The following is a 9710-nucleotide window of genomic DNA, read 5'->3' on the forward strand; positions in this document are numbered from 1 at the left end:
TAGCTTGAGTAAGGTGAGACAAAAATACAGGGCTACTCGTGTTCGTTTATTTGGGGCCTCCATACCTCCTGATATTGATGTTGTGTTTGCTTTAATTAGGGCTAAATATTGATCTCGCTGAAGATGACTGTGAGCAACCCCATTTTGGGGACAGCATTTGGTGCTCAGCGCAGCAGCGTTGAAGCCTCGTTAGCAGCTGGATTTCTGGCTCGTTTCCACGGCTCTCGCTCCCCTTCGGTCTCCATCTTCTGTCCCACCTTGTATGGTAGGAGGACTCACAGAAGCTCCAGATCTTCAGTCAGGGAGGAAAAAAATTGTTAAAAGAAGTGGAAGAGAGAAGATTTACACAGGAAGCGAAGGCTAATTACAGGCCGGGGATTTTCTCTGACTCCCTGGCCTGGCACCAGCGGGACAGGTGAGTCCTCTGGGGCAGAGCAGGGTCTGGCGGCCCTTGGTCATCCCTGGCCGGCAGCGTGGGGCAGGGGCTGTGCCCGCCGGCAGCACGGCGTGGGGATGCCCTGCCTGTGGCCCCGCGTGCCTCCAGCAGCCCCCTGCCCTGGCTGTGCCCACGGCGGGGCTGCCCCACCGCGGCATCGCTGCCCCACCGCCATCCCACCATCCCACCCAGCCACGCTCCATCCCGGTGCAAAGAGCAGAGGGGGCAACGCGGGCGGCCGAGGGCGGAAGGTGCTGGAGGGGCCGACCCCCAGCACGGTGCCAGGTCGTGGCAGGCCGTGCCGTGCCGCGCCGTGCCGGCGGGCTGTGCTGAGTTCCCCGGACTTGTTTTCATGGTCTCACCCAGCTCTGACCTGCCTCAAATGTTGACACAATGTCACGTTTCCGACTGCAGTCTTTCATGTGCAGCCGGAGGCTAAATACGGCTGCTGGTTCCTGGAAAAAGACGTGCCTGGCACCCTTTCAGCAGAAACCCGATCTCCATGCAGGCTTGGCACAACAGCTGAATAACATGGCAATAACTCTTTCAGCAGCATTTCAACCCATAAATAGGGCTTCCCGAGCGACTCCTTGAAGTCAGGCAAGGAGGATACAATGATTTTTAGAAAAAAAAGGAAAAAAATAAAGCCAGCGTGCATGAAAAGTAAGTACAAGGAGGCAGCTGGGTGCGGAGCAGATCAAAGGAGATCGCGGCGATGCTGAGCGTGGTGTGGTTGATACGAGCACAGGATTGCCTCAAAAGGAAAGAAACGCTCTTGAATTTTTTAATGTCTCAGTCCTGTTTTATACAGCGCTGTGGAGGTGGGATAGGAGCCTTCCTGAGAGCGAGGGCCCTTCCTAACCCCGGTGAGGACACAGAGACGCATCGTTTTAGCTTTTCACCACCTGTTTGGAAAGCTCCTCTAACCGAGGGCTCTGGGACTGGATGGTTTTTACAGGCATGTACCCCGGGAGCTGCTTGTTTGCATTATGCATGGACCAGGGCCTAAAATAATCTGCAGTGACGCACATTTTTTGCTGTGATTTTTTTTTTCCCTTTTATTTTTTTTTCTTCAGCAGGACTCCATTTTTCTGAACGTGCCGTGACTTTTGAGGACGGCGCATGGTTAAGCAGCCCCAGGGCTCCCGAGTCCCTGATTCAGCACGTCCGCCTGCAGACGCGGAGCCGGGGGGAGTGTTCCCCCGGCCGGGACATGGCCACAGCCACGGCGGGGAGAGGTGCCCTTCTGCTCTGCCCCGGCTTCCATCTGCAAAGCGTGTAGCTGCAAGTGCCGCGTGTTTACAAATGCAGGCATTGCAAGATCCCTTGAACTGTGTCCTAGTACAAAAGAGGCTTTGAAACAAGAAACACGTTGTCATGGCATGTTCCAGGCCAGCAGCACCAGACTGAACCAGATAATTGCTGTTTCTGCTTCAGCTGCTTCATCGGGGAAAAAAGCAGCCGGTCTTGAGCAAGTCTTTTATTTTTTTTTTCCCTTTAGACATTTGGTGTGATGCTCGGGATGGAAGGAGAGGGTCGGGAATGCCCGGGCAGATGGGGCAGGATGAGCCCAGCTGGTGCTGCGTGCCGCTCTGCTGGGCTGGAGGTGAAATGACTCTGCTGGGCTCAGGTCGTGTCACCGTGGCCAGCGGAGCCGGTGACAGACACTGTCCCTCACTGTGTGACACGGGGTGTTTGTGGTTTGTCACCTCGACTCGCTGCCAGAGCCAGAAGATGTGGCTGTCACAGCCCCCCCCCGCCCCACACCTTTCCCACCACCCTTCTCTGGGCGCTTCACAGCACTTGAGAAACATCCAAATACCTCTCGGTGGCAGCCGGATGGGTAAAAACTACTCATTGTCCCCTATGTTGGATATGTCCGTTACCACCCCGGGCTCGATGGCCGGGTGGGCAGTGTCTGTGCAGCGTTAGAGATGGTGGGTGCGATGGAGGGCAGCGAGGAGGGGGTGCCCACGCTCCCCCAGCACCACAATCCCATGTTTTTAAGGAACAGAGGGTAATACTTCTACCTGGCATTTTGAAATAATTTATTTCTTACACATTTCTCTTTCTCCCGGGTGTGTTTTTGCTCTGGGCACATCACTCCATTGGACCCAGCGACTGCCATTACACCCAGTGCCTTTGGAAATGGCAGAACAGCGAAGCTCTGGCTGGGAAGGGCTTTTCACCACGTGTGCCTTGTTAAAAACTGCAAAGCTGGGGAAGGCTGGGTGACACCATGCAGCTGCCGACGGTCCTGCGGCACAGCCGGGTTACGGCAGGTCCAGGTAAGGCAGGTCTGGGTAAGGCACACAGGTCTCTGCCGTGGGACGCTGGACCCTCGTCTGGCTCAGCGGTGCCCCGTGCCCTCCTCCGCGCTGGGCTGTGGCCGGGGAACCCTGCTCTAGGGTGGCAAAAATAAGGACTGGGGAAGAGCCGGGTCAGCTGTCTGCAGCCTTGGGCTTGCCCCAGAGGTCCGTTTTATCTGCTCTCCCGGCCTCTGCTTTCTGTTCCATCACCCAGGACAGGATGCCACTTTATTATGAACAGCAGCTCAGGCCAAAAAATGGTGGCAGCGGCCTGTCCTTGCCAGAGCTGTCACACAAGAAGGAATAATTAGTTTTCTCTTCGCAGCACAGCTCTATCTTCCCTTCAGCCCGCGGTGCTGCAGCGTTCCCTTCCCCGGCACGGGGCTCTCCCGGTGCCTCCTTTCAGTGGCAGCTGGAAGAAAGGCACACAGATATATTCTGCTTTGAAAGTCCTGATGAATATGCAAACAGTTAGGCCTGAAATATTACTTATCCTTGTCACGGGGCACGCACGGAGTTCGTATTTGCACTTTTGCCTGGGGATGTGTACAGCACAAATGTGGAGCTGAGCAGCTTAGGGAAGATTTAACTCTTATTTCTATTCTTGATGCGGAATCATTAATAAGGTTATGCCCACGTTCAGGGCCTCCTCCCGCTGCAGCGGGGGTTTGGAAGCCCGCCGGCAGCGCTCACCTGCAGCCATTGATCGGTGCGCAGCGGGGTAATATTTCATCCCCGATGGAAGGAGCCGCTGATGATTATCACGTGGTGTTAGCACGTGTCGTTGTGAAATCGGTGTGATCCGAGATGAAATGTGACCTATGGGCATAGGCAACCACATGCTAATGTATGTGAGCGGCGTTACGCTGCACGGGTAGCGCCAGGGCTTGACGAGCTGTTGCTGTTGCTGGTACCAGGCTGATTAAAAACCCCAGCTTGCTCCCACTGAAACCAGTGGGAGGTCTGTCAGTGAGTGCTGGACCGCATCCAGCTTTCCCTTCACAGTATGCATTATTCCACAGGATTAAAGAGGCGCAGGGAGTGGGATTCCTCTCCCTTGCTGATCTCTACCGCTTAGATGTTTGCCTTGGAGCTGGCCGGGACACGAGGTACCCAACCTGGTTTCGGTGACTACCCGGGGAGGAGGCAAGCAGCAGCCACAGCAGTGCCAAAATAATGTGCTCCCGCAGGTCAGCCAAGGCTGCAGGGCCTCTCTGGGGGTGCCGGTTAAACGTGAGGTGCTGGGCAGCCCCGCAGCACACCTGGGCAACCCCCTTGAACGAGCATACCTGGGTGGTGTGGGGACAAGGCAGGCGGGAGGCAGGGGTTCCCAAAGCACTGGTGAGGCCGCACCTTGAATCCTGTGTCCAGTTCTGGGCCCCCCACTTCAAGAAAGATGTTGAGGTGTTGGAGCGAGTCCAGAGGAGGGCGACCAAGCTGGGGAAGGGTCTGGAGGGTCTGACCTACGAGGAATGGCTGAGGGAGCTGGGGGTGTTTAGCCTGGAGAAGAGGAGGCTCAGAGGTGACCTTATTGCAGTCTACAACTACCTGAAGGGAGGTTGTAGTGGAGTGGGAGTCGGCCGCTTCTCCCAGGCAGCTAGCAATAGGACAAGAGGACACAGCCTCAAGCTGCGCCAGGGGAGGTTCAGGTTGGACATTAGGAAGCATTTCTTCTCAGCAAGGGTCATTAGCCATTGGAAGGGGCTGCCCAGGGAGGTGGTGGAGTCACCATCTCTGGAGGGGTTTAAGAAAAGCCTGGACATGGCACTTAGTGCCCTGGTCTAGTTGCCATGGTGGTGTCAGGGCAATGGTTGGACTCGATGATCCCAGAGGGCTCTTCCAGCCTCTTTGATTTTGTGATTCTGTCAGGAGTCAGCTGGGGAGGAGTTTTCTTTGGTTCTTGATTTTGAACAAGCGTCTGACCTCAAGGCCGTAGTGGCTGCTCTGGGGCTGAATTCCCCTCGTGGTGTGGGAGGCTCCTGAGGGCACCGCAGCAGCTGCAAGCGTGGATCCCACCAGGGACCTGCCCGTCCTTGTCCTCATCCCCACCCCATCCCTGGCGGCCGAGCCTTTGGGTGGAGGGTGACTCAGGGCCTTGTGCAGGAAGGGCCGCGGAGGGAGGGGGTGGCCGTGACCCCCCCAGTGCTGCTGGGGAGCTGAAGCAATCTGTTTATCATGGAAAAACTGCTCTTTGCGGCAATTCAAACGGAAACTTCCCAGAATGACTGTTGCAGAGTTTTCCCCTTGAATCACCACGCCTCCGAGGAGCCGCTTTCTAAGGCGATGCCCTCGGGAGAGCTGTCATCGCCTCGGCCGCGCCGCCCCGGCTCCCTCCCTGCGGCACAGCCGGGCTCCCTCGCTCCGCAGGCCCCGTTCTGTCGGAGCTTCTCTGCTCGGTTCGGCTGCGTGGCAGCGGCTGAGGAGCAAAAGCAGGTCCAGGAGCCTCTGAAGGCCCCAGGCAGGGGCTCAGCGCGGGGATAAGCCTGGCTGTTGGTGTGCAGGGGCATTCCCAGGAGGGACAGGTAAGTGACCGCCAGCACTGTGGTGTCCCACAAGCTGCACCGCTTGGTTTAGGAGGGTAAAAGGTGAGAGGATGCCGGCCAGCCCCACAACCCCACACCGGGTGCTGGGAGGCTCTAGGGGTGACGGGCACCATGCTCGCTCCAACTCAGGGACAACCCTGGGATGGAGGCTCTGACAGCGGCATCCGCCGCCATCTCGTGAAGGCCGCCGGCCTGTTTTCCCTGCCCGCTGGCTGCCCGTCACGCTTCCCGTGGTTTAAACAAGCGTCCAAAGGTCATGGAGAATTCAGCCTCTGCCCGACGGCTCACGTAGCCGAGTGAGTAAGGAGTGAGTGTGCGACACCCGACTCAGTCCACTCCTGCGTGCAAACCCATGGGGCGCTTTGCATCCCGTGCTGACACGGCTGCTGCAAAACCTGCGCTGGCAGAGAGCATGGAGCATGCCGTGCCGTGCCTGCAGCCCATGTGCCTGGCACAAGGCTCCTCGCCTGGCATATGGCCCCCGAGGGATGCTCGCAAGGCAGCCAGGGTGGCCCGTTCCCAGCAGCGGGCAGGGCAGCAGGCAGGGGCAGCGGGCAGGGCAGCGGGCACGCCGCCTCCGCCGCGAGGCGTTTCCGGGCCAGCGTTACCACAACTGCGTGTAAAGCTCTGAGTCGTCAGCCTCGCAGATTGGGAAAAAGATATGAAGGAGCCGGGTGTTGCAAGGGGTGGGCGGCCACAGAGCCAGGCAGGGAGGGAGGGCAGGTTATGGCACCCCAGTGACCCCCGCCGCCGCCCTCAGAGCAAAGCTGCGGGGATTTTTCTGCATTTATTCCTGTCGTCCCCGCGGTGCTCGTCCCCATAGTAACAGAGCAGCCTGGCACTGCAGCAGTCGGTGACATCCCTGGTCCCCAGACGGGAACCGAGGCCCCTGAGGCCATACCCTGATGGGTGCCATACCCCAACACCTCGGTGGGGCACACAAGCCTGAGGATGGCTTTCCTGGGCCGTGCCTCTGCAGCTCTGGAAAAGCAAACAAGAGCTGCCAACCGAGGGGATGGCACAGCCAGGCAGGCGTGGGGCTGGCCAGGACCTGGTAGGAGTTTGCCCCAGGAGAGGGACGGCTGGTGGCAGAGGCTTGTCCCCAGTGCCCGCAGCAAGCGACTGCACGCCGGGTCTCACTGGTGTGAGCACCGTGCCAGTGGGCAGCCGGGCACCTGCTCCGGTGTTGCCACGTGTGTGACGAGCACGAGACCCGGCTGCTGCACCCTAGTGACGCGTTAACCGCAGAGGGGTTTTCCAGCTGCTGGCAAACACCTGGGCGCTTGAGGTCAGGAGGTATTTGCAACAGGAGCTTTTTGAACCCAGGAGCGAGGCAAAGGTGTTTTTAAGGAGACCGGTGACACCGAGATCACCATGCAGATGAGTCAAAGGATGCCTGAAACGGTCACAGCTGCGAGGTGCCGCAGCACCAACACATCCACCGTCAGCGGCACTGCCAGGCTCCCCCCGCCAGCTGCTCGCGCTTTCCCTTTAATAAGGCATATTAGGCAATTTCCCATTAAAAATGTTTGTGGGAATACATAAATATCCACTTATACAGAACTTGCCTGGCCCTTTGCGCACAGAGCGGTGGCAAGAGTGACTTGAATTGTTATAAATCTATCAAGGAAGCTTGAGATGGAGCCCGCTACAGGGTGAGGAGATGGATGGGGGGCTTGAGGACCTCGCTCCGTGGGATGTAGCAGGACAGGGGCACTACAGGACCTGTGCCACGTCCCTCAGCACCCAGCCGTGGGCTGGGTTTTCCCTCGTGTGATTTCCCAATGGCCGCAGGAAGAGCACGCACAGACCCGAGATCTGGATTAAATCAAAGGAATTTTTTTTTTTCATTCGCTGTCTTACGCGCTGACCACCAAACCACATCCTTCGAGCCTGAGCCCAGCGCAGTGAAACAAAAACTAGGCCAGGGCTTTTTGCTCTTTTTTTTATTTCTTTCTTTTCCCTTAGTGCATCAGTTGGGTGCGAAGTTGGCGCACGGCTCTCCTCCAGCCCCACCGCTCCCCACGGAGCCCAGCGCAGCCACACGGGACGGCCCGACATTTCTCCCACCCCAATTACCCCGAGCGAATCACTCGCAGCTCCACGTGAAACGCAGGAACTATCCAGATTATGTCCACCGAGCACAGCGTCAGTGGGGAGCAAATATAGAGGAATAATAACTAATGACGTCCCGGCAGACCGTGTTGTCGGGACCTAATAAGACGCAACGTGGGGATTGTGCTTAGCTCTCACCTGACTGCGTTAGGCAGCCCAGTGTTTTCCAGCCTGACCATGAGATCAGAGCAAACTGGAGGGGACACGTCGGCAAAGAGCCCCCGGTTGCTGGCAGGAGCAGCGGCCGCAGGGTGACACTGGTCCCCAGGCAGCATCTCGAGAGCAGGGCTTGCATCAGTCGTGATCTGCCTGCACAGGGAAGTTCTCACGTTTACAGAACAGAGAGCAGCTTTATTGTTTTATTTTGCAAACCAAAACCAGCCGGGAGTTTCTGAAGTGTCTGCCATCCCCGCAGAGAGCTGTTTAGTCATGCCTGGTGTGTATGCATGTGAGACAGAGCGTAGGGGAGGGAGTCTCTAGGACTTTGCAAAGATTAAAGATTTATGCTGACCCTTGAATCTGATCCAAGGCTACTAATCTGCCCTGATCCTATCGTCTGCTCAGGGTGGATCTATTTCACTTTCCTTTATGGTACTCCTGACTCACTCCACTCCCACTCCAGGCCAGCCCAGTGGGAATGGGAAGCACTACCACATATTTGTTTGGGTTTGCATTTAAAGCTCTGGACCTGTAGTGGGTGCAGCTCATAAAGGAAACCAGTGTGGATAAGATATGGGCGAGCTGAATGCTTGGAAACCACTCCCAAACCCCAAGCTGGAGTGGTTTGAAATCAAGGTGGAGTGATGCACGGAAGGCACAATACTTGGCAGCTACGCCCAGCGTGTGAGAAAGGCGTGTGAATCCGAGGTGGGAAGGCAGGCAGGGCATCCAACGCGCTTCTGAGGGAGGCAGCTCGTTGCCTTGCGGGGTCTGTAGGGCCAGGTGTAACCTCTCCAGCACAGAACCGGGTATCGAGCCCCTCCAGCTGCCCACCCACTCTCTCTGACCACACTTCACACCCCTGAGAGAGAAACAGGCAGAAAGAGAAACAGGACCTTCCTACTCTCCCCCCCGGCGCTCCTCTGCCCCAGCCACACGCGTGCGACTGGGTCTGGAGGAAGGCTGGGATGCCAGAGCGGCTCGGCCCGCGTGCCGGGGATGGATAACACCCGCCCGGGCACCGCCGGGGCCACGGGCAGACAAGCAGTGTCAGTGATACGGACCTGGCCCGGGGCTGAGCTGCCCAGGAGCTGAAGTGCGGGGGATCCTATTTCAGATCCCCTGGGACATCCTGTTCTCCTGGTAACTGATGAGATGTAAATATAGCAAATGCAAAGCCAGGCACTTTCCTCCCATGCCTTGCTCAGGCTGCATATAGAAAGGGGCTGAAACCCAGCAGCGCAGTTGGAAACACCCCTCCGCAACTGTGGAGCGGGCATCATGCTTTATTTTTAGTTTGAAAATGAAGTTCCTGTTTGTAAGGCCAGAAGGGTTACAGGAAAAAAATGATGAAGCGGGATCATTTACTGCTATTTTTCTTTTCACGTGTCCTTCCTTCCTTCCTCCCTCCCGAGAAATAGGATGTAGCACGTGGCTATTCCAGGCTATTCCAGGCTGCAGCGGGCGCCCGCAGGAACGCCGGGATGCTCCCTCCGAGGAGGCCCATCACGCCCCGTGTAACAAAAGACTCCGGGCTCCCAACCACACCAATTACCCCCGAGTTCTAGTTGCTACACGAAGGCGCTTATCTCATGTAAATGAAACGCGTCTTCGCAGCGACTTGCGCTTCCTCTCGCTTTCATCAGAGGTTTGGGCTGCCCCTGCCAGCGGGGTGAAGGGCAGGTCAGGCAGCGGGGATCCCTCCCCAGCTGAGCACCAAATCCCCCTCCTCCCCGGGCAGGGGATCAGACGCAGCTGAGAAAGATTTGGGCAGGTCAGCCAAACGAGCCTTTTTAACTAAAAGCCCAGCACTAATTAGCCTGGTGGCTAATTCCGTGAGCCAGCACCCAGGCGGGGGTCACCCAGCCGCCGTGGAAGGAGAGCTGCAGGGATGCGTTTGGGCAGGTATCCACACGTTTTTCTCCTCCCCGTGCCCCAGAAGGGAACGAGAATTGTGAGCTGCTGATGGGGATTCCCAGCTGAGGGCTTCCAAGAGCAGTGGGAGCTTTGGTGTATGGATTAGGTTGCTTAGATATACTCTAGTGTGAAGGAATCAGGCAGTTTTGCTAATTCCCTTGCACTTCAGTTTAATAAAGTAGGATTTGTCTGGTGGGAAAGTGTAACAGTGGGATTTGAGCTGTGTGAGTC

General features: G+C 57.2%; 1 long non-coding RNA gene across 3 annotated transcripts; it reads left to right on the top strand.

The window, feature by feature from the left end:
- Positions 1-1021: 1021 nt before the first annotated feature.
- LOC137668232 (uncharacterized) lies at positions 1022-7921 on the top strand. 3 transcript variants are annotated; one of them, XR_011048904.1, is made up of 3 exons: positions 1022-2279; positions 2555-2724; positions 7257-7921. It is a non-coding gene; the product is annotated as an uncharacterized lncRNA (long non-coding RNA). The 3 variants fall into 3 exon arrangements; XR_011048903.1 differs by having other exon boundaries at positions 1041-1099; positions 1248-2724; XR_011048902.1 differs by having other exon boundaries at positions 1022-2724.
- The last annotated feature ends 1789 nt before the right edge of the window (positions 7922-9710 follow it).

This window comes from Nyctibius grandis, chromosome 10 (assembly GCF_013368605.1).
Source record: "Nyctibius grandis isolate bNycGra1 chromosome 10, bNycGra1.pri, whole genome shotgun sequence".
Classification (NCBI taxonomy): Eukaryota; Metazoa; Chordata; class Aves; order Nyctibiiformes; family Nyctibiidae; genus Nyctibius; species Nyctibius grandis.